Below are 26,433 nucleotides of genomic sequence, written 5' to 3' on the forward strand. Positions count from 1 at the left end.
AGATCCGAGTCGGCTCGGGGTTTCCAGCCTGACTTGGATCTGAAAATGAGGCAAAATGTCATCATCCCGCTGTCAGATTTTCACGGGTTTTGGATTCTATAAATGTCCCGAGATCGCCGCCATTTTTCATTCCAGCTGTGGAGAGTGAAGAAAGAGGGAGCTGGGAGCTGTGCTGTGCTGCTGTGCATACTGCATAGGAGCTGACTACAATTGTGTTGTTGCTTAAGGGCTGGCTATTGTCCATATAGGGCTGGCTGGCTGTTGTTGTGAGTCTTGTGACTGAGGTTATCCTGTCCATCCACAGGGGCTGGCTATCTGTTGTCCATATATAGGGGCTAGCTGATGTCCTGTCCATAGGGGCTGGCTAGCTGTAGTCTATAGGGGCTGGCTGGCTGTTCTGCTGTGTTGTCCAGGGGGTGCTCTGTTCATAAGAGGTGCTCATCACCCCCAGTGTTAAAAATAAAAAAACTATTTTTTTCTGTGCGTGTTAGCCACACTTGTCAGCAATGTAGGTGCACAGGGGTGCTGTGCTGCTTTCTGTCAAGGAGCTGCTAGTATTACTGTACATGTGCATCCAGTACCCACCATTAATGCAGTGGGTTTTACACAGTTAATGGAGGTCGCGTGTCCCTGCTACCATGTCCCATCTAGATTCCACTTATCAAGAATAGCAATTCCCAATCTGTACAAGGACATTAAAAAGCCTTATTAATGTCCTCCAAAATGCCATTGTGCCCACTGTCCACTTGACCACAGATATGTGGACAAGTGGGACAGGGCAAACTAAAGATTACATGACTGTGACAGCCACTGGGTAGGTGTATTGCCTCCAACAGTGCAAACAGCAGCAGCAGCAGCAGCTAGAAAAAGCCAGCTCATTCACAGGTAGGCTACTCTGCCTCTTAGAGAAACTCAGGGAAATCATTGCAAAATGGCTTACACCACTTGGGCTCTCCTCTGGATTTGGGAATTCTGACAATGCCAGCAATATTGTGCAAGCATTACATGTGGGCGAATTTGAACACATCCCATAATTTGATCACACAATGAATTTGGTGGTGCAACATTTTTTTTAAAAATGACAGGTGCATGCAGGAGATGCTCTCGGTGGCTCGAAAGATTCCTGGACATTTTCGCATTCAGCAACTGCGTGTCGAAAATTGCAGTACCAGCAAAAACTGTTGAATTTGCCCTGCCATCAGCTGAAACAAGAGGTAGTAACTAGGTGGAATTCTACCATCTTTATGCTTCAGCGGATGGAGGAGCAGAAAAAGGCCATCCAAGGCTACACTATGGCCTATGACATAGGGAAAGGAGCAGGAATGAACCTTAGTGAAGCACAGTGGAGAATAATTTCTGTGTTGTGTAAAGTTCTCAAACCCTTTGAACTTGCCAGTCATAATGTTAGTTCAGACACTGCCAGCTTGAGTCAGGTCATTCCCCTAATCAGACTTTGCAAATGTAGCTGGAGAAACTGAAGGTGAAGCTGAAATGGAGTGATTCCACTAAGTATGTGGGACTTGTAGATCAAGCCCTTCATTTGCTTTGACAGGATCCAAGGATCGTCAATCTCTTGAAATCAGATCACTATATTTTGGCGACCATACTTGATCCTAGATTTAAGTGATACCTTGAGTCTTTCTTACCGACGGACATAAATCTGGAAAGATGCAAAGATCTGGTGGTAAAAAAATTGTCAACTCAAGCGGAACGTGACACGGCAGCATCTACTCCTTCAGTTTCTGCAGCTGCCAGTAAAAAACTTCATTTTCCTAAGAGACCCACTGCTGGTGTTTATGCAGATCAGTCAGCAAAATCTAATGACATATGTAAGGTCTGAAAGAACTGCCTAAAATGAGTGACATGTCTACCGTGACTTTGTCTGATACGGTCACCATTCAGAGAATGGTGGATGACTATTTTAGGGATAGCATCCAAATAGGCATGTCAGACAGTTCATTTCACTACTGGCAGGAAAAAGACGCAATTTGGAGTCCCTTACACAAATTGGCTTTGTAATGTAGTTGCCCACTCTCCAGTGTGTACTCTGAAATAGTTTTCAGTGCAGCCAGGAACCTTGTCAGTGATCGTCATAGGAGGTTACTTCCCCAAAATGTGGAAAAGATGATGTTCAGCAAAATTAATTACAAATTCCACGAGGAAGACCTTTACCGACACTTAAGTCGAAAAAATACAGAAGCGTCTGTAATAGTGGATTCCAGCGGGGATGGATTAATATTGTGTGAAGAAGAGGATGGACACACAGATTAGATGTCATCATCGTCATCCCCATCAAATGTATTGTAAAGCCAGTTTGTGTATGGGATCATTGCCACCAATGTCCACTGCGCATTGTCAGCTTGTTTTGTGGGGGGTCCAAACAAACCAATAATTTCAGCCACAAGTGGCAGTCTCTGTCGCTGAAGTGATTGGTTTGTTAAACTGTAAATATACGTACAACATAAGGGTGGTTTGGGGGGCCCAAGGACAATTCCATCTTGCGCCGATTTCCTTTCCATTATGTGCTGGTTGGGGCATTGCTGCCTAACATTTTTAATGTTATGGTTTATGAATGTCCAGAAATTGGAATGGTCACAGACAGCATCTCCTGCATGCCCCTTTCATTTTTTTAAAGAAAATTCTGAACCAATTGCTGCTTGTTGTGTCAGCCCGATGCCACAAGTCGCACAACAGTGACATTCAGCCAAGGGTTCTCAGCCCTTAAGGCTGCTTCATGGCCCAAAGGCCACCTGTCATCACTCCTCACCAGCCCTCAAGGCTGTAATGGCCGCAACTTGCCAAGAGTTCCAGGCCTTAAGGCTGTTGCAGGACTAATCATAGTGCTGTATTCCACTACTACTCAGCCCAGAGGCTGCATCAACAATTAACTATCAACTATCATTTCTTTAGCCAGGGGCTACACCAATTATCATTTCTTCAGCCAGAGGCTGCACCAATTATCAATTCCTCAGCCAGGGGCTGCACCAATTATCAAGTATCAACTCTTCAGCCAGGGGCTGCACCAATAATCAAGTATCAACTCTTCTTACTACAGCCAGTGGCTGCGCTGTCAACTATCAATTCTTCTATCCACAAGGGGTACCCCAACCATCATCTTTCCATAGTCCTCAACTCTATTTATCACTCAGTTTTGAGCCAGCTAGCTGGATGCAACCTTTTGGCCCTTAACTAGATGAAAAAAAAATCAATATTGTGAGCTTTGAGGTGGTCAAAATTGACTGGAAACTAGTGGAAATAAATAGTATTGAGGTTAATAATACCATAGGAACAAAAAAAGGCCCATTTTATATGATTTTAACTGTTTTTTATGATTTTTTTAGGAAAAAATCCAGATCTAAAACCAAAACCGAAAAACAAAACATGTAGGTGAGGTTTTGGCAAAACCAATCCAGATCCAAAACCAGGGGAGATCCAGATCCAAAACCAAAACACGGGGGTCAGCGCAAAGCTCTAATTATAACAATTTTCTTTACATCTGACTGATTTTAGCAGAACTATACTGTAGTTTTATACATGCATTAATAATGGTTAATGCTTGACAACTTATTAGGACTTTGTGACGGCTTTTGCATACTTACCTTTGTTATACAATATATTATGTTCCATGTGACTGGTGTAATTGTGATTTTTTTATTTATTGCCCAGGTCCACAGGGGGGGAACTTGCCAGTAGTAGACTTCTGTGGGGGACCTGCTTCTATTCCCACTGTTGAAGCATCAAATTCCAAATACTGTAGCATAGAGCATTCACATAACGTTGTCAAAGGATCTGGGCTGAAATAAAATTAGATTTGTGTTGATAAAACGCTTTTGTTGCTGCTAGAGGCCACACCTGATGTAACTGAGATTGCTTGTTTATAGGAGCCACTACAATATCATAATTCTTGTTAAATAGCTACTTACCAATAGCATGTAGCTTTCCAGGATCCATTTTAAGGCCTAATACCTAAAACAAAATATCCAAGAAAGGGTAATTGAATTTGCTTTAAATGACACTCTTCAAGTGTGCACGATAATTGGTTAGAACACAGGCGTGACAAAATCTCAGCACCAGGTTACTTACAGTATGTTCCTGAAGATCTAAAAAAAAATGTAAATTTAATCTAGATAGACCACCATGAAACAATATAACAAGGCATATAATACCTGTCCAAACTCATCAAATATTGTCCTGAAAATCCCTAGTAATGCATTACAGTCATGTCATAAGGAATCATAACTTTCCCATAAAGATGTCCATGATAGTCCTTGACCTGTTAATCAAGAGATTACACTTTGGCTTTTTCTGAAGAGAAGTTAGTCAGATGAAGCTATAATTGAATAGAATACTTTTATAGAAACCCTCACAAGTTTCTGCATCAACATCATATTTTGCTGGGTTAGGAACTCTAACTTGAGAGAATTCCTTATTAGTAAATGGAGGTGTTCGCTACTGTATGTTTATTGGAGTACAATTTCCAGACACTTGCACAAATACATAGAGTGCTTAAAGAAATTCTTATAAGTAATTAAATTACAAAGTAATACATTTGAATAAAATCTTAAAAAAACAATTACTAATAATTAAAATTAGACTGCACTCACAGCATAGGACTTATTAATATAAATTCAACAATAAATGACAGTATTTGATAATAGCATTACTGTTTTCAAATAAAAACATTTTTACTTAAATAAAATACCCAGAGGTCAGACTGGCATTGAACACACACTGTAACAGCCAGCAGTTATCAGAAGCAAATCTGAAACAATAAATTATATATTGTCAGCGTGAGCCCTGTGCCACTGTTGATCATTTAATATACAAAAGGCTTAGAAAGAGTTAGTGCTAATAGAGAAAAAAATTGTACCATAGCTACTTACACGGAGCCTAAAAGAGTATAAAATGAAATAAAATGTCCCGTAGACACATCAGTTGATCAGTGCCAGAATAAGGTCCACAAGGCACTGACTGGATCTGAAAATTATGAAAAGCCTATTGTTTGCCTTCCTGGGGGGTGTGACTAGTGACAATAGGGGCCTGACCAGTGCTGTGGGGGTGTGGTCTGTACATGGTTTGTGGGTCATAGCATAGAGGGCATAGCTATCATACGCTCAGTGCCCAGCTCTCCATCTTGTTATTCATTTTATAATCTCCCAAATGGTTATGGGGTCAGAGAGTTGTCATAGATTATGCTAAAAAATTAACAATAAGAACACCACATCCTCCAATATCTCCAAATTACCACCTGTTTGAACACGACCACTTAAAGTTCTTTGTTCACGACTTCAACTATACACCTGCACTGGTCTTGGCAGCATGAAAGAGGTTCTCTACACCATCTATAATCATAATCGTGATAAATTCTCTCCTTTGTCTCCAACATCATGTATTGGCAGCTGTCGTAACATGCTTGATTCATTACGACTGATGCAATATTACATGCAAATCTATTTGCAGAGCATTTTTCCCACTGCAAATGTTCCGGAACCAAATGTACGCAAGCACAGACAATGCGGAGTCATATGCATCTCAGGTGCATATGCAATTGTGACTGGAGTGACGTTACTGGACTGTAACAGGACATTCTCATGTAGTTTCAGAGAGGGCACGCATGGTATGCAAGTTATATACATAAGTACGCATGCTTGCCGACATTCTGGCAGCCCCCTCCGGGGCCAAGCAGGGAGGAGTGGCTGGGGATATTACCCGGCAATGGGGGCGGACAGGGGGCAAGTCCACGGAATCACATAATTTTGGCCCTGCCCCTGCTACACAATGCCAAGATTATTGACATTGAGAAGCAGGGGGCGGGGTCATGATGACACGATTCAACACGAATTTGGGGTTTGTCTGAAAATCATGGGGGGGCTGGGAGGCTTACCTACTTTCCTGGGGGGGGAGGCTGGGATTGCAACCCAATATCCAGGGGGTCTCCAGGATGAATCGGGAGAGTAGGTAAGTATGTACTGTAAGTATGCCTATTTACAGATCTTTATCTTGCACCAAGGATAGCGCTGGTGCAAGTGTGCACTGATAAATGATGATCACTATGATGCCAAGTGTATATTCCAGACCCAGAGATTTGTATATGTGTGCATAAAGGTGAAAATATGCATTTAGTTCTGTGCGGGTACAATTATGGCATACTAGCATTTAACTCTGCATCGCCCCAGTGTTTAATTAAATATGGTGAGAATGAGGGATAATGTACAATTTCACTACTGGCACAGATGTGCCCTCAGTGTTTTTGCGCCATATGGCGGTTTTAACACTTTTGCATTTTAGTATCTTTTTTACACCACATACTGTAGCATCTCTTTCCCAGCCACACACCAACAAACTTGCTGTGTACTGGGGACTTAGGATTTGAATTTTCTTTGCAATTGTGGCAGTGTAAATTTGCAATAAACTGGTGGGTTGCTATAACATGCAATTCCACCATTTTTTTTTAATAAGGAACGCATAACTAGTGTTTTTGTCGCATTAGCAGTGTAAAAAATATGACAATTGAGCAATTTTTGTGCCATCATGCCAAGGTAGGTTTTCTGGGACCTGTAGTCCGCCTGTAAAGAACGATATTTGTAACTATTATTTTACTATTACTCACATACCAAAATCTTAGGAGGGACGGGGCCGGGAGGGGGACCCCATTATATTTGTTGGGTCCAGACTTTCTGAATACCAGTCCTAATTTGACCAGTTTTGAGCTGGTTAATGTTAGGGCAGGAGACCCCACCCTGTGTGTCTCCCTGCCATGGCATTATCAGCCTGGTAATTCAGCTTGGTGCTAGTTATTGGAGAACAGGGTGGACTCCACAACATTTTTGCCCTTATTATTCTTTACCAGCCCAGCTGAGAGGTCCGGGGCTGGTTAATGATTTTGGTGTTTGTTTGTTTTAAATTAACCCTTTTTTCTGTGTATTTTACACATACTCCTACTGTGAAACTAATGAAGCTTAAATTTCAGGGCCCCTAACCCCGGAGGGGCCCTGAAGCTAAAATTTTTTTTTAATGACTGAATTTTTTCAATGGAGTTTTTTAAGTGCGTGTTATTAAGATTAGGTTATTTTAGTGACAGAACGATAAGCCAATGGGTTAAAATACTTAATAGTGACCTTAGAATATGCTGTACAGTAGTGCGTGTAGGCAGGGCCGAATTAACCGCTAGGCAACCTAGGCCGTGGAGAAGAACCTGCTGGCTGCGCTGTTTGTTTTGAGCACACCAGCTGGAGAGAGTATGCACACTCATAGGCAGTCTGTAAGCAGCAGCACGGGGGAGGAGGAGGAGGAGGAGGAGCAGGGAAAAGATGGGGGAGGAGGATGAACAGTGAAAGGAAGGGGGGGAGGCAGAGTTGCAGGCCAGGCCGGCTCTATCATTAGGCATGGTATCAGTACAGTAGAGCACTGGTGAGTCACATGTTACCACTGTCTCATTCACTTGGATCTCCCTGCACTATCAGGAGGCACTGTTCCATAATGTGATGTGATCACGTCACAACACAATTTACACTGACTGGGAGGCAGAGGAAGAGCCATTCAAGGAACCATGGAGGTCAGCGGTGCAAGTACTAACAACCCCGGCAGGTAAGTTTGGTGGGGGAAGTGAAAAAAATACTTTGAGGGGATGGGAAGGGGGTCTGAGCAGTGAGGCGAGGGGGATCAGTGCTAAGAGAGGAGGGGGGTCTGTGCTGTGATGAGAGGGTGGGTCTCTGCTAAAGGGGTCTATGCTGTGAGGGCAGAAAGGTCTGTCCTGTGAGTGCAGAGGGGTCTGTTCTGTCAGCAATCAGCATAGGTGGGATCTGTATGGAGGGGGCGCCTGTGCTGAGAGGGTAGAGGGGATGAGCTGAGAGGTGAAGGGGGATCTATGCTGAGAGGTGAGGGGGGTCTGTGCCGAGAGGGGAGAGTCATCTATGCTGTGAGGGGAAAGTGGGTCTATGCTGTGTGGGGAAAGGGGGTATGTGCTGAAAGGGGATCTGTGCTTCGAGGGTGAGGGGGTCTGTGTTCTAAGGAGAGGAAAGGGGAGGGTGGTCTGGGCTGTGTGGTCTATGCTGTGAGTGGAGGGAGTCTCTGCTAAAAGGGTCTATGCTGTGAGGGCAGAGGGATCTGTGCTGTGAGGACAGATGGGTCTGTGCTGTTAGGGGAGGGGGGATCTGTGGGTAGGGCAGTTCTATGCTGAGAGGGGAAAGGGAGTCTGTAGTGAGGGGCGGGGGGGGTCTGTGCTGAGAGAGGAAACAGGATGTGTGCTTTAAGGGGATAGGGTCTGTGCTGTGAGGGAAAGGGGGTCTGTGCAGAGAGGGGGTCTGTGTTGTGATGGAAAGGGGATTTGTGCTGAGAAGGGAAAAGGGGTCTGTTCTGTGAGGAGTTAGGGGTTCTGTGCTGTGAATGGAGAAGGGGTCTGTTCTGTGAGAGGCGTTCTGTGCTGTGAGGGAAAGGGGTCTGTGCTGTGAGGGGAGGAGGGTCTGTGTTGTGAGGGGAGGAGGGTCTGTGCTGAGAAGGGATAGGGGTCTGTGCTGTGAGGGGAGAGGGAGTCTGTGCTGTGAGAGGAAAGGATATATATCTATCTACAGTGTTTCACTCTCTGGGGGTTTCCACATCTATCTATCTACATTCTCTCACTTTCTGGGGGGGTTTCTATATCTCCGCCATTTGGGCCTCAAGGTCCTTGCAAGGGCAGCAAGACCCTTTGGATATTGCCATATTGTTGGATGTTGCCCTATTGTTGCTGGTTGCAAAGGTACCCCAATAACAGTTCAAGATTCAAGGCCCCAAAAATATAGATCCTACACTACATACAGTAACTAAGCCTGAACAGATCATACTGATTTTTGCAGTGCTCTCAGCCCACTACACAAAGGTGGAGCTGCTCTTCAGGCACGAATAGGAAGTGGAATTAGAATATGATTGATAGGGAGGGACTTGTATCCAATCAGAAACATACAAGATCCAACATCTCTTGGATTATAACATTTTGCCTCAATTTGAGACCTGGATTTGGCTGGAGGAACTGAGGCATGTCTCTGTACGACTCCGAATACATCCAAACTTGGGGATTCCGTTTTCAGAATAACCAAACCGCTCATCTTTAACAGTAATGCCTTCAGGACAGGAAAGTTCTTCAGCTTACTATAAACTTTACTGTACATCCATAAAATAGTTTAATAGCTAGTACATTTTAGTACAGGCGAGGTGAATTACCGTTAGGAATATTCACCCATTTTAGAGACTGAGACTTAGAAATAAGAGGCCTATTCCTTAAATTACAAAACATATGAAAAATAATTAAACATTTTATTAGTCTAATCAATGTCAGGTCAACAGTGAATAAGCATTTACTATGTAAATAAAAAAATCTAGCAATGTAGTTAATCCATTATAGCCTATGGTGGTTAGGAAGACAAAAAAACATCTCTAATATGTTTTAAGCCCTGACCTGAAAAGTGCTGTTACAACGCTGGAGTGGTTACAAGAGGCACTGCCATGCATTTTACTATTCCTTACAAAAACATAGAATGCAGACACATGTCAGTAAGTACCCTAACTCTACCCTTAAGGTACTTGATTGTACGATGTTTTTGCAGTCTTGCTAAACATTATGGATGTGTGTAAGGTAAAGTGGGCATCCTTATGTAGTGCAGCGGCGTCATTGCGATCGCAATGGATTAGCATACTATCGTAGTTGAGCTGCGGGTGTAATTGCTATTGCATTCGCAGTTACAATCCATAGTGAATCAGGCCCTCTATTCCCAACTCTGAATCAGGCCCTGTGCTCATTCTGACACTACAGAAAAAAAACAGAACCATGTCAGTAGCAACTATTTTCAATAACTGGTACAGATTGCAATAATGGCAATTCAAGTGGATGCTCATGAATTTGAACTTGTATTACTGGTTACTGGTGTCGCCAGCAGAGAAATTTACTATATTGAAGTTAGAACTTAATCCTGTGAATACTGACAATTGATTTCTTAATGGGACCTCCAAACACAGGTATCAGCTTTGGGAGTGGGTGGTATTCTTCCTGCTCCAAACGTATCAATGTGCTAAATTTAATCTTTGCTGATTACTCTGCTGTTTTTTAAGACAATCAGTAGGGCTTTTTATTTACCTGCAAATACTTCAAGCTTTCAGCTATGATCCATTTATATTTGTGCTATCAATGTTATTGAGTAGTAATAATTATTAGAGATCTGCACCTAGCCTACTTGTTTTGGTTCTAAATTACCTCAAGTGTTTTGGATCTCTTTAAAGATGTATATAAACAGCTTAAATCAGGTCATTTAGACCTGTTTTGTTTTTGTTCCTGCAGTATTAACAACAATAACACTAATTTCCAGACAGACCATTTTAACCACTCACAGCTCACAATATTGTTTTCACCAATACTTCCCAAAGGCTCTAGAGAGCTGTATGGCTAAGCTAAGCAAAAGAGCAACAGCACAAACACATGGTAGTTTAAAAGAATATACTACATCTATGAAACATAGTGACACTGCAGTAGCTAACAGGATGAAACTTTAAGAAACTACCTATATACCCTATAGAATGTTTCATTAATCAATAACTAATAGCCTAAAAGTAAAAGCTTAGTAGAAAAAAATATAATATATTACCAACAAACTACTCCAATCAGCAAATTACAGGACTCACTCCAATAGAAATTGATAATTGTAGAAATTAATTAAAAAATGATGATAATTAATGAATAAGTTAATGAAAACATGCATACAAATGTGAATTTTCACACTCACTGAATCCAATCAACAAATCACAGGCCTCAGGAAAAAAGAAATTGATAATTGTAAAAAGTAGTTATTGATAATTAATTAATAAGTTAGTAAATCACAAACCTATCCAACCACAAATCAGAGGTCTCAAGCCAGTGATTGAAGGTGGAGTACTCAGTATTAGTGGAAGGTAAAGCATTGATAAAACGAAAAGTACACTGCAAACATGGAAAGACAATTAAAAAAACAAGTATTCAAACACACTTAATCCAACTAGCAAATCACAGACTCCAGGACAATAGAAATTATTAATTGCAGAAAGTAAAAATGTAAAATGTAAATTATAAGTTATGGGAGCATAGTGGTGATAATCATGTGGAGACTTATAAACTTGTCTTTATGCGGTCAGAAGTTTGCTTTGTATTAATATAATTTTGATTCTAGGCCAAAATCACCAGTAAGTACAGTAATATATGCTGATGTCAAACACACACAATCTTGGCAAAGTCAATAATGAAAATTGGTGCATGCTAGAAATGTGCTTGGGCCTTCCTACCCACCCTTATATTGTATATTAAAAAGTACATGCACAGTTTAACAAATCAAACACTTCAGCAAAAGGCACTGACACTTTTGTGGCTAAAGTGCTTGGTTTGTTTGGGCCTCCACAAAAGAAACCATCTTGGTGGTTTGGTTCAATTAAGCTAGGAATGGGCATGAAGCAAACAGAGTTGAGCATCCTCACAGTTGGTAGATGTCATTATACTTATCACCCTCATCACTGTCGTTAATATCATCATCACACAATTTTAGCTCATCCTCACTGGAATCCACCATTACAGAGTAGTTGGCAACAAAGATTTCCTCTGACAAGGGCTCTTTGCATCTCTGAAGATCTTTGTCAATTGGAAAGAAAGAAATTACTTAGGTTGTAAACCTAGGATGAAGTAGGTTGTCATAATGTACTGATTCAGTTGCAAGATATTGCAAACCCCTTGGTCCTGGCAAAGTGAAAAATGAACTCGAGCTACAAGTCCAACATATTTAGTGGAAACATTTTTTTTATTTCATCTCCTTTTTCAGCTTCTCTAGCTGCTTTTCCAGTAGCTTAATTAAGTGTTTTATCTGACTCAGGCTGGCAGTGTCTGAACTTACTTCATTGATTACAATTTCAAATTACTTCAGTAGCATGCATAAAATTGAGAGTATTCTCCACTGTGCTGCACTAAGGTAAAATATTCCCCCTCTCCCTAAAATTATAGTTTTCTATGTACATTTGGATGGCTTGTTGCTGTTGCTACAGCATATAAAAGGTGGCCTTCCACCTGGTTACTACCTATTGCTTCAGTTGGCGGCATGGCAAATTAAACAAATTTTGCAACTGCTGCAATCTTGTACATGCTGAAAGGCAAAAATGTCCAGAAACTTTATGGGCCACAGCCAGCATTTCCTGCACTGACCTGCCATTTTCTAAGAAATTCTGAGCCACATGTTCTCAAATTATCATCGAAAGCCAGATGCATTGATGGCGGATATTGGATGCAGATCTAATGCTAACATAGCCATCAAGATTTCAGTGATCCATTGTGCAACATCATGGTGGTTGCCATACTTTGTTCCTCTTGCAAATTATTGTTTCACAGATAATTGTATGAAACTACAATTTTATTCTTGGTCCCCTTATGTGATAAAGATTCATCCACAGCAGCAGCTCTAGATTGGGGAGGAGTCAGTTTGCTTTTGCAAATTGGATGCAAGACTACCTATAATCTTTAATGAGGTTGATGATGAAGTTGTTGGAAGTGGAAATTGCATGTGCTGGTATATATCCATGCTGCTGGTAGCTGATGCTGGACTGCTTGTTTGTTTAATTTTTTTTCCAAACTTTGATAAATAATTTGAATGAACTCACTGCAAACGATGAAACAAGGAGGAGGTGGCTAGATGGTTAATATCCCTACCTCTACTTACATTGGCACTATAAATTGTACAGACGCCTTGACAAATGTCAGGATTTTTAGTAAACATTATTCCACATTGAAGAGGTGGCTTTTACGGTCTTATACTCAGGCATAACAATTTGCTTCTTATTATTACTGGATGCCACTGTAGCTGAATTATTTTGACACAAACAAGTTCCTCCTCCTGAATATTATCAACTTCTTCTTGTCCAACACATTCATCATCAAAGTCCTCCTAATTGGGGTCAGATACATAATTATTTCTCTCATTCTGTTGCACTTTTACAGTAGCACCCTTCATTTCTATGACAAAATAGTGTATAATGTGAGGTTTACCATGTGCACACAGAAACAGCTGTTAATAGAAACATACCCTATAAGGTGATCCCCACCACCTGTTGCACAATACCAATAGAAAATAAACAGGTGTTGCAATCCACTAGTGCTCAAACCTGTGCCATTTGGACACTGAGAAAAAAATAAAATAAAAATCACATTCCTTATGAAGCAGTCAATGGTTAATCATAGTCCATGCTGTCCTCCAGGAGCTGTATGATAATTTAATCCTCATGTATTCTACTTCTCACTGTATGTGTTTCAGCCTCCCAATGTTCTCACAATATATAATATAAAACACATGGAAAAATATATAGTCTAATACTGTTTAATACAAGAATACATAAAAAACAAATTATGAAAATAACATTATATCTATTTTATGGATGTGGCATATATTCCCCCAGATTCTTATGAATAATTACTTTCAGAACTGGATGGTATCAGTTCTGCAAAAGCATAAGATGAGAGTCCTTGGGAGTCCCGGGAACACTCCTCCAGATCAACACCGTATTGCTGGAAGAAATCCTCTGAACCACCAGGGGAAAAGAAACCACACTTGTGCTGATGTGTTTTGACCCTTGCTAGGGTCTTTTTGTCAAGGCAGAATGAATATTTGGAGATCTCTCTTCCTCCTTAAGTACCGCTAATGGCCAATCAGCAATATCCCAAAAACTACTACCTAGTACTACACTTCCTCCTATCACAATGCAGAAGATGGGCCAATAGTGCTCTACATAAATATAAAAATCATATTACTCCCTTAGTGCATCCGCTTGTCCAATCATGTTGGAAATAATATCAAGAAAAATGAAAAGTCAATGACTGATAATAATAAGATAAGAAAGAAGCCATAGATAAGACACATTCAATAGTTAGTGACCATATTACCCACCCACAACAGTCTTGGGGCATAATAGGGAAGAAGACAGGTCTGACTGAAGGCTGCACCCCATCTAGTTATGGAAGAAATATGGATAGAAAAAAAACCTTCAATGTAGAAGCCAATCACTATAAAAAACAAAAATATACCAAATCAAATTGAGGGACAGAGGTATGAACACATATACTGAAAGGAAAAGGAAAGATAATTGGGAGAGAAGGAGAGAGTATGGAGATGATTCTAACCCCCATGCACAACAAAGGAGTACTGGAAGAATATATAGGGGCGATCTTGAGTGGAGAAAAGAGGGAGATTATATACTAAAGAGGGATCACATTTCCTCACCATTTGGTGCATTCAGATCTAGGAATAGGTTATGTCCCCTGGAAGATAAATAGAATCCAAAACCTTTTTTAGGGAAGGACAATTATCCACATATACAGAGGTAATTTACCATAGATCTCGGGGTAAAAAAGGGGAGGGAAACATAGACGCAACATACTAAACGGAATAAAAATAATTGAACAAATAAAAAAAAGAAAAATTTTTTTATAACTCATGTCAATGAAAATACAGATAGCAACTATAAAAAGGTAAAACATTTTAATAGTTCTTATTCCTTAACCACATATGAAGTATCAGTCCTAGAAAAAGGATTGAAATATGCCCCTTCTATGGGGGTAAACAAATTCTCTGGGCCAAATGTAATAGGTAGTCTGTTTTAGTAACAGTACAAACTCTCACTTTCTCGCACTTTTAAAAAGTGCGAGTTTGTACTGAAACTCGCAAATTCAATAGCCTGCGAACTTTTCAGCTCGAGGCTACTGCATTTGCGAGTTTAGGCGAGTTTAGGACTATGTAAACTAACACCTTTTAATGCGAGTAGCATTAAAAGGTGCGAGTTTTAGAGAAGCCATCACAGATCAGTGAGATCCGTGATGGCTTCTGTGTGTGTGTAAAAAAAAAAAAAGTGCACCCCCTCCCCAAAAGCATAACCAGTCCCGGGCTTTATAAAGCCTGTTCTGGTTCTAAATATACAGGGGCCAAAATGCGTAGGGGGCCCCTGTATATTAAGAACCAGCACAGGGCTTTGTTGAGCTGGTCCTGGTTCTGGAAAATCAGGGGACAAAACGAGTAGGGGTCCCCTGAAAATTCCAGAACCAGCACCGAACTCTGTCTAGCGGGGGGATAATGCCACAGCCAGGGAAAACCTTTCACCAGTTTCCCCGGCCAAAGCATTACCCCTGACCGTTAGTCAGTCCAGGCCAGTACCCCTCTCCAGGGCACTCCAGGCCTAGACTGATAGCCCGGGGCTATCCCGGGGCTATCCCCGGCACCCTAGGGAGGTGTAAAGTGTAAAAATAAAGTTTGCATATTGTCTTTAGTTGTAGAACCACAAGTACCAGCAAGCCTCCCCTGCATGCTGGTATTTGGAGAACCACAAATACCAGCATGCGGGGCATTACACTTGTAGTTCCACAACTAAAGAAATACGTAAATAAACAAACATACACCGTGAAAGTATAATTTTAATAAAACATACATGCACACAAACTCACCCTCACACATACTCACCTAGTATCCGAAGTAGTCCATAGGGGTGTACCTGAAAAACAAAAATCCATACTCACCTCTCCTATGCGTCGATCACGCCAGCCAATCAGGGAGCATCTCCGTCGGAGCAGCTCCCTGATTAGCTGAATGCGGCCAGCCTGTGTGTCCCATAGGCGTCTATGGTGAGAAATCCCCAAAGACGTCTATGGTGGGAACCGCTACATCGTAGCCGCAAGATTAATTGAGGTTAATCTTGTGGTTACATCAATGATACAATGTCGCGACATTGTATCATTGATGTAACCACAAAATTAACCTCAATTAATCTTGCGGCTACGATGTAGCGGCTCCCTGCATAGACTTCTATGGTGATTTCTCACCATAGAAGTCTATGGGACACACAGGCTGGCCGCATTCAGCCAAACAGGGAGCTGCTCCGACGGAGATGCTCCCTGATTGGCTGGCAGCCCCTTCACTGACGGGGCACACGTGTGCCCCGGGCACTTATGCGGACACATACCTTTGCTCAGTCCGTATGGATCGGGTTTTTTTGCGTTTTTTTATTTTAACCCCTGGATTGCCTACTTGGAGAAGAGGACGTGATCGACACATAGGAGAGGTGAGTATGGATTTTTTTTCAGGTACACCCCTATGGATTACTTTGGATACTAGGTGAATATGTGTGAGTGTGCATGTATGTTTTAATAAAATTATACTTTCACGGTGTATGTTTGTTTATTTACGTATATCTTTAGTTGTGGAACTACAAGTGCAAGTGGGCCCGTAATGCCCCGCATGCTGGTATTTGTGGTTCTCCAAATACCAGCATGCAGGGGAGGCTTGCTGGTACTTGTGGTTCTACAACTAAAGACAATATGGAAACTTTAATTTTACACTTTACACTAACACTATCAACCTGGCACCCACTGCCCTAGGGTGCCAGATATAGCCCCGGGCTATCAGTCTAGGCCTGGGGTGCCCTGGAGAGGGGTACCCCTTTATTGGGGGGGGTACCCAACTCCCCAGGGATCCCCGGCCTGGACTGACTAGCAGTCAGGTATAATGCTTTGGCCGGGGAAACTGGTGAAAGATTTTCCCTGGCTGTGGCATTATCCCCCCGCTAGACAGAATCCGGTGCCTGTTCTGGAATTTTCAGGGGACCCCTACTCATTTTGTCCCCTGATTTTCCAGAACCAGGACCAGCTCAACAAAGCCCTGTGCTGGTTCTTAATATGCAGGGGCCCCCTTATGCATTTTGGCCCCTGTATTTTTATAACCAGAACAGGCTTTATAAAGCCCGGGGCTGGTTATGCTTTTGGGGAGGGGGTGCACGTCATTTTTTTTTAGTTAAAAACATTTTACATAAGTACACACAGAAACATGTACATATCTCATGGATATGTGCATGTTTCTGTGTTAATCTGACCTGCTCAGGATGTACTCGCTAGCCTGAAGCAGGTCTATTATTTGGGGAGTTTTGGTAATCTTTTTTTTGCGAGTCTGAAACAGACACTCTGTTACATTGGGCGAGTTGATTGTTTTCAATGTGAAAACATCTGGATGCGAGTTTGAGAATGGAGAGTTTTAGTAACTCTGAAAAATGTGAGCTTTAGTGAACAGACACCCTATTACATTGGAGAGTTGTGAAAAATTACGAGTTTAGCACCAAACTCGCAATTTACCAAAACAGACACCCTATTACATTTGGCCCTCTATGTTTTTTGATGTTCACAAATTTATGAGAAACTTATCTCAGAAGTTTTTCACCATAAAAGAAAAAGATGGAGAACCTTTGGAGGCGAGTACATCTACTACCCCTTTAAGACCAAAATCGGTGTTTTATACTTCCTGTGTGAATGGAATTATTTTAGATACCTTTTGTGCTTTAGTCCAAGAGGATATTAGGAAATTGAAGGTTAAATTGCAATTAGTATTTTTTCTTTCCAAAGAGAGGTCACCCTTAAGAATTTACAAGAAAATTTGGAGCAAGTAATTAAACTTGCCGACAAAGGCGGAGTGGTAATAATGGACAAGGAGTGGTATGAGACAGAAATGTTGGAAATATTAGGAGATAGAGCCACTTATCATAGGTTGTGGTCAGATCCCACTAAAAATATTCTGGAGAAAGTCACGTTTGGTGGATACATATGGGAATTTAGGAGTCCTTGAGGATAAGGAACTAAAAATCCTGATTAACCCAGAACCCATGATACCAGTAATATACACACTCCCAAAAGTCCACAAAAACCCACTCCATCCACCTGGGTGGCCCATTGTATCAGGGGTAGATTCTGTTATGGTTAACTTGTCCAAGTTGTTTGATTTACTTTTGCAACCCCTGGTAGGCACTAACAAATCCCATTTAAAGGATACTAGGGATTTGTTAATTTTTTTTTGCCAAAAGAAGGTTGGGATGATATCATTCTGATTGTTACAGCAGATGTTAAATCGCTTTATACCTTTATCAACCACAAAACAGGTATAAGGGCCATTACCAATTTCCTAGCTCTTAGCACTTTAGATATCAAACTTCAAGAATTTTTAATAGAAGAGGTCAATTTTATTTTAAATAACTATTTTAAATTTAAAGACTGTTTTCATCTCCAAAAATTTGGCACCGTGATGGGTACCATGTTTGCTCCGAGCTACGCAAACATTTTCATGGGTCAATGGGAAATGGATTGCATTTGGACTAATAATCCCTTTGGAGCAAGCCTGGTGTCCTGGTGGAGAAACTGTATATAGACAATATTTTATTTTTGTGGAAAGGATTACGGTTTTGTACTGGATGAATTTTTCCTTTTTTAAAACACTAATTTATATAACATCTCACTGACTTTTACTATAAGTGATACATCTATTGATGTTCTAAATATTACTATTTTTAGAGATGGAGAAAGATTCTGTACAAAACATTTAAAAACCAACAGATTCAGGAGCCTATATTCAGACTGACAGTTGCCACCAAAAAAATTGACTGAAGTCAATACCAAACAGCCAATTAAAGTGACTAAAGCGCAATTGTATGGAAGAAGTTATATATCAGATACAGGCTAAAGATATGAAGGACAACTTCATTGCTAGTGGATACGATGAGAGGATCATAGAAAAAGCATCACTAGAAGTAGATAAGATACAAAGGTCAGAACTTCTTGCTAATTATCCAAAACAAAAAAGTTATGAGAACGATGTCTATCAATGGGCATTTATAACAAATTATAGCAGTCAATACAAAGAAATTGAAAATGTTTTGAAAAAGTATTGGCCCTTATTAAAGAAGGATCCCATTTTAGGCAATTCATTGCTGGACCTCCCAAAATGTATATTAAAAAAGCCTCTAACTTGGCTAAAAAGTTAGTCAAGAGTGCGTTACCTTCCGATAAACCATTGTACAATGTAAAATCTAAGGGCTTTTATAGGTGTGGGAGTTGCATGATTTGTAAAGAAGTAAAAAACAGGAGAGACATCAAAGATGGAAGAACTCGAGATTAATGGGAAAAAACATACCATTAAAGAGTTTATCACATGCAATGTTAAAAATGTTGTATACATGATAGAATGCATGTGCAATTTGGTATATATAGGCAGAACATCAAGGCCTTAAAGACACGCCAAAGTGAACATATTAGGAATATCAAGAAGGGCCTGGAATCACATGCTCTGTCTCAGCACTTTAAATCGATACACAATTGTTTCAATACAAATATTAAATGTTTTGCAGGCATAAAATTAGTAAAAGGAAATTGGAGTAGAAATTACCTAGCCAAACAATTAGCAAGGAGCGAGATGAAATTCATATATGATTTTAATATGTTACAACCGGGAGGCGTTAATTCTGATTTCAAGCTTAAATGGTTTTTATAGATCTATTTTTACACTGTAGTTTTATATAGATATTTTTTTATGTGACCCACTGCGGGATTTATTTTCCTAGTCTAAATCACTGTATATCTTGATTTTAACTGTTCAGTGTATACTTACCTTTTATTGATTTTGAAATGTACATTTATGAATTTGTTTAGCACATGCACTTCAATGGATATTCATGTTCTTTCAATGAATACGGATGGACTGTACAAAGTGATCCACATTATAGAAATTAAGGATATGTAAGAAAATCTGAGCAAGCCCATCTATATGGCTATGTTCCCCATGGTGGAGGCACGTATCACATGATCGCACAGATTCAAGACGGTGCACATGGCAGATACTTCAGTGTTTATACATTGCCAAGACAATGGCGGATCATGTGGGATCACAGGGTCTGGACATGTGAGCAGAGTGCTTGGAAGATGCTAATTACCCTGTCTATATGCTGCATGGAGGAACACATCCGTATTGAATAGTTTCTATGACACCAGTTGATCACAGCGTGTCACATGATCGGACTAACGGAATAATATGACTCATATTTATGTAGTGCACGATTGGCCCATCTTCTGCATTGAGATAGGAGGAAGTGCAGTACTAGGTAGTAGTTTTTGTATAGTTAGGTAGAAGTAAGGATATTGCTGATTGGCCATTAGAGATACTTAAGGAGGAAGAGAGATCTCCAAATATTCATTCTGCCTTGAAAAAGACCCTAGCAAGGGTCGAAACGCATTGGCACAAGTGTTTTTTTTCCCCTGGTGGTTCAGAGGATTGCTTCCAGAAAAAAGACAGTGTTGATCCGAAGGAGTGTTCCCGGGACTCCCAAGGATTCTCATCATACATAGAAGTCCAGCAAAACAAGACTCATTTCTCCTGGTTCTCTATCTCCCGGTTTCCTCAGAAGGTTACCTTCTGAGAAAACTGGGAGACAGAGGACCAAGAGAAATGCGCCAAGGTTTTGCTTGACTTCTATGTGGCTTCCACATTTGAACTTCCAGGCTGCCAGAGTCCTACATTTACCGCGGCATGCTATAGATCACATAGCGCTGATACCTTCATCTTATGCTGCTACCAGCCGGCCTTTAAAACCTGAACACTACAAGCCCGATATTTTGCTAATGGCTGTGTAAGGAGCAGACATCCGTACACTGAATCAGCACCACCAGCGGGTCTCTTGGGAGATACCAGCCGACGGAACATAGTGGTACATGGATCCAGCCCTCTTACTTACCAACGGGTGTTACCAGCAGTCAATTCTGGCACTCTCTAGGTTTAATAGTGAGTATATGATAATTTTTCTCACGGGCTACCTATGAACCTTTAATTTCAAGGTCTAATTGGAAGGTTACCTTTGCTGTAGTTGGTGCATTATATATCGTTGCACCACAGATCTGCCAGCTTTAATTATCCTGTGGATTTACAGTGGGATTCATGTGACTGTTTCTGCACTTGGGTAGTTACACCCGATTATTAATGTGTGATTATGTGTGCTAAAGAGACTGACATCTGCGGACTGGCTACACACATTCTGCAACTGAGGATGTTACAATGAGTCTATTTTAAACACACAAGGCAATAGTGTTACTAAAAGTGGCCATTTAAATGTGTTTGTAAAGTTATTATTTACTTCTAGATTTTATATTGGAGGATTTTATCTAATGATCGCCAATTGTTTAATCTATACCTCATAGGTTTTTAAATACAATTCCATTGCAAATGTATTGTGAATAAATTGTTGGTTCATTATCTGTATCCGATCAAGCACTCTCATTATTTCCTTTCATAGGGGTATAGCTCACTCAGAAACAGCACAGTATTTTTTGCATAGCTAAACATTAAATCACAATGTCTGTACCCTCATACACAAATGACAATATGTACAGTGTAGATAGATATTCTTTTGAAAAATTATTGTAAGTGCCGCTCACTTCAGGATCACATCTAGCAAATCTACACAAGAGCCTGTATGCACTTGATTGCAGGAGTTTTATTGTCTGACAAACAAACACAAACACAGGGGCATATCCAATTGCAGGCAAAGATTTGAAAAACCCTGTTTTTCCCATAGCTGCAAGGTTTTTCATATTCATTTGCAGGGTAGAAAATCAGTTGTGATAATTTCTATAAGAATTACTGTGGCTATTTTCTAGCAGCCCCAAAGCAAGTCTAAAAAAATGTAATATCCCTATTATAAGATTAACATTTTTGGGACCCCTTTAGAACCCATTGGACACCCCCTCCCCATGACTAATTAGGCAATTGGAAGCTTAATTATTTTTGCACTCCAATGCATTTTTTTGGCCTAAAATAACCCCCAAATCAGCTTTTTTTCTCTTCTTTCTTTTGTCTTTTTTTTTTATTCATTTTGAATAAAAAAATGCACAAATCATCCATTTGCTGCATTTTTAAAGAACAATGCATTTTTATTAGAAAACACTAATAACCATTACTACTGTTACCCAATGTTTCTTTTTATTTGGGGGGGAAGGGTTAATGCCGTTCCCTTTTTGAAAAAAAAAAAAAATTCTGCTGTGTTTTGCCTGAAAAAAATTGCAATCAATTTTTTTCTATTATATTCTGCTGGTATCAGATGCGTACATGCCTGCGGTAATAGAAAATTGGTTACGATCCCACGATATTTTTTGCGGAGAAAACCTTGTGGCTAACTGAAAATGCCCCACAGTAACTGTAACAGTCGCCTGTTTACATGCAGATTGCAATTGCAGTTGCTGTTAGCTGGTATCTGACATACAGTACACAGTAACAAAGATGCCTGAAGCCTGTTATACCCTCTCACCCACTCCATCTACTGTACCTACAACTCTCTCTAATGGCGTCCTAATGTTGTGTATTTGAAAACCACGAGATTTAAGATTTTCAGAAATTTTATTTTGCCTCTTTTTGAGATGCAAACTTGGCGGGAGGACCCAACTGGGCCTCGGTTCTCCTCGGAAACCCCAAGTATGGGTGTAGTTGGTTTCTGCAAAACCAAACCGCTGATCTCTAATATTTATATGGTAAAGATTTGATTGTGAATTTCATTGATTGCAAAAGGATATGAATGTTCTTTTAAATGGAATTTTATTAAATGGTTATAATGTTCATATAATTTGTGGGCATATGTATGAAATTTGTGATCTGTCCCCAAAACTAACATTTTGTGAGGGGGCATGCATGATCCTGAAATCACCAGGACATTAGATCCGATAAGAGCCCGTCCCAGCAATGAGAGTGATCACTTTAGCCTGTGTCAGGGGAACAAAGGATGAGCAGATGTGTATGAGCATAGCTGTGGAATATATAGATAATATATACAGAGGATCTGTGCACACTGTATCGGTGTCCGTGTCCCTGCAGTGAAGTACTTCATTGGGATAATTGGGTGGGTGATTGGGCTTGGCGAGTCTGTATCCGGCAAACTAGTGGGAGCTTGGAGGGAGGAGTTTGTCCTCTCTGAAGCTCTCTAGTGCACATCTGCCAGACATATACCTAGCGACATTATATAATAAGCTATTCTTTCAATAGCTGAGATAATTCATGTTTCAACTGTCAGTTTTATGAGTAGCTCTTAAATAACTTGTACTTTACATTTAGTTTTTCTAGATATACTTATTTATAATTAAAATTGTTCATGACTTAAATTTTACATGTAACATTTTATGAATCTTGTACTTAACACTGACATTTATCTATTATGTGTGTGTTTGTAAATTCTGGGAAACCATGGATGTCAATTTAAAGCTTAAATAAATAAATCTTGTAGTCACACTCATTGTCTAAGATTCTGTACTAGATTTTACTAAAAAAAAGCCTCAACATTTACATGCAGCAGTGTGTATATAATTACTGTTAACATGTTCCTTCAAGTGTTGTCAGATACTATAGTCAGATATTTACAGAGCCTGTTGATGAATATGTACTAGCAAATTGTTGGCTCAATTGTAGTTTTGACCATGGGGGATCAATCATTGAAACAATCGTATGCAGAGCTATCCGTTGACTGTACATTACTGGTTTTCCAGCAACTGCTTTAGACTGCGCAGTTCAATCTGCCAAACTATAATGCACTTGCCATTGCCAAGTCTTAAAATACATTTGTCTTTTTATCAGCTGTGGTTAAAAGTAGGGGTGTGCACCGGCCACTTTTCGTGTTTTGTGTTTTGGTTTTGGATCTGGATCTTTCTTCGTGTTTTGGATCTGGATTGGTTTTGCCAAAACCACCCTTCCGTGTTTTGGGTTCTGGGTTTTGTGTTTTGGATCTGTATTTTTTTTTAAAAAGCATAAAAACAGCTAAAATCACAGAATTTGTAGGTTTTTCTGCTCCTATGCTATTATTAACCTCAATAACCTTAATTTCCACTCATTTCCAGTCTATTCTGAATACCTCACACCTCACAATAGTGTTTTTATGTCCAAAAGGTTGCACCGAGGTAGCTGGATGACTATGCTAAGCGACACGAGTGGGCGGCACAAACACGTGACCCATCTAGGCATGAAACTGCAGTGGCAGACAGGATGGCATTGAAAAACTAGGCCCCAAACTGTACATAATGCAAAGAAAAAAAAGAGGTGCAAGATGGAATTGTCCTTGGGCCCTCCCACCCACCCTTATGTTGTATAAACAGGACATGCACACTTTAACAAACCAATCATTTCAGCGCCAGGGTCTGCCACACAACTGTGACTGAAATGATTGGTTCGTTTGGGCCCCCACAAAACAAGCTGGCAATTTATCTGTCCCTGCACAAACTGGCTCTACGGAGGCAAGATGTCATCCTCATCCTCCACATCCACCGATTCCTCACCCTCTTCAGTGTGTACATCCTCATCCTCACAGAGTATTAATTCGTCCCTGCAGGAACCACAGGTCCCTCTGTACGTTCTGGAGGCTGGTCTCCCTGGAAGAGTTGATAATTCATTTTATGAACATCATCTTCTCCACATTTTGTGGAAGCAACCTCCTACGCCTTTCGCTGACAAGGTTCCCGGCTGCACTAAACACTCTTTCGGAGTACACACTGGAGGGGGGGCAACTCAGGTAAAATAGAGCCAGTTTGTACAGGGACCTCCAAATTGCTTCTTTTTCCTGCCAGTACAGGTACGGACTGTCTGACATGCCTACTTGGATTCTGTCACTGATGTAATCCTTTAACAGACAGATGCACGCTTGTCGCTGCTGCTTTGAGGATTCAAGTGCGGCTACAGCCCACACAATTCACAAAGACAGAAAAAAAAAAAGAATATTTTTATTGTTTGTGGAGCACACTTTGAGGGTTACACCACCCTTTAACAGTCAGACGCACGCTTGTCGCTGCTGCTTTGAGGATGCAAGTGCGGCTACAGCCCACACAATTCACAAAGACAGAAAAAAGAAGAAGAATATTTTAATTGTTTGTGTAGCACACTTTGAGGGTGTCACCACCCTTTAACAGACAGACGCACGCTTGTCGCTGCTGCTTTAAGGATGCAGGTGCGGCTACAGCCCACACAATTCACAAAGACAGAAAAAAGAAGAATATTTTTATTGTTTGTGTAGCACACTTTGAGGGTGTCACCACCCTTTAACAGACAGACGCACGCTTGTCGCTGCTGCTTTGAGGATGCAAGTGCGGCTACATCGCACACAAGTCACAAACAGATAAAAAAAATAGTTTTTTATTTTTTGGAGCACTTTGAGCGTTACACCTCCCTTTAACAGACAGACGCACGCTTGTCGCTGCTGCTTTAAGGATGCAGGTGCGGTTACAGCCCACACATTTCACAAAGACCGAAAAAAAAAGAACAATATTTTAATTGTTTCTGTAGAACACTTTGAGGTGTCACCACCCTTTAACAGACAGACGCACGCTTGTCGCTGCTGCTTTAAGGATGCAGGTGTGGCTACAGCCCACACAATTCACAAAGACAGAAAAAAGAAGAATATTTTTATTGTTTGTGTAGCACACTTTGAGGGTGTCACCACCCTTTAACAGACAGACGCACGCTTGTCGCTGCTGCTTTGAGGATGCAAGTGCGGCTACATCGCACACAAGTCACAAACACATTAAAAAAATAGTTTTTTATTTTTTGGAGCACTTTGAGAGTTACACCACCCTTTAACAGACAGACGCACGCTTGTCGCTGCTGCTTTAAGGATGCAGGTGCGGCTACAGCCCACACATTTCACAAAGACCGAAAAAAAAAGAACAATATTTTAATTGTTTCTGTAGAACACTTTGAGGTGTCACCACCCTTTAACAGACAGACGCACGCTTGTCGCTGCTGCTTTAAGGATGCAGGTGCGGCTACAGCCCACACAATTCACATAGACAGAAAAAAAAAGAAGAATATTTTTATTGTTTGTGTAGCACACTGTGAGGGTGTCACCACCCTTTAACAGACAGATGCACGCTTGTCGCTGCTGCTTTAAGGATGCAGGTGCGGCTACAGCCCACACAATTCACAAAGACAGAAAAAAAAAAGAACAATATTTTAATTGTTTGTGTAGCACACTTTGAGGGTTCACCACCCTTTAACAGACAGACGCACGCTTGTCGCTGCTGCTTTAAGGATGCAGGTGCGGCTACAGCCCACACAATTCACAAAGACAGAAAAAAGAAGAAGAATATTTTTATTGTTTGTGTAGCACACTTCGAGGGTGTCACCACCCTTTAACAGACAGACGCACGCTTGTCGCTGCTGCTTTAAAGATGCAAGTGCGGCTACATCGCACACAAGTCACAAACACATTAAAAAAATAGTTTTTTATTTTTTGGAGCACTTTGAGAGTTACACCACCCTTTAACAGACAGACGCACGCTTGTCGCTGCTGCTTTAAGGATGCAGGTGCGGCTACAGCCCACACATTTCACAAAAACCGAAAAAAAAAGAACAATATTTTAATTGTTTGTGTAGCACACTGTGAGGGTGTCACCACCCTTTAACAGACAGACACACGCTTGTCGCTGCTGCTTTAAGGATGCAGGTGCGGCTACAGCCCACACAATTCACAAAGACAGAAAAAAAAAGAACAATATTTTAATTGTTTGTGTAGCACACTTTGAGGGTGTCACCACCCTTTAACAGACAGACGCACGCTTGTCGCTGCTGCTTTGAGGATGCA

This window comes from Taudactylus pleione, unplaced genomic scaffold, assembly GCF_031769625.1.
Source record: "Taudactylus pleione unplaced genomic scaffold, aTauple2 ptg000296l, whole genome shotgun sequence".
Classification (NCBI taxonomy): Eukaryota; Metazoa; Chordata; class Amphibia; order Anura; family Myobatrachidae; genus Taudactylus; species Taudactylus pleione.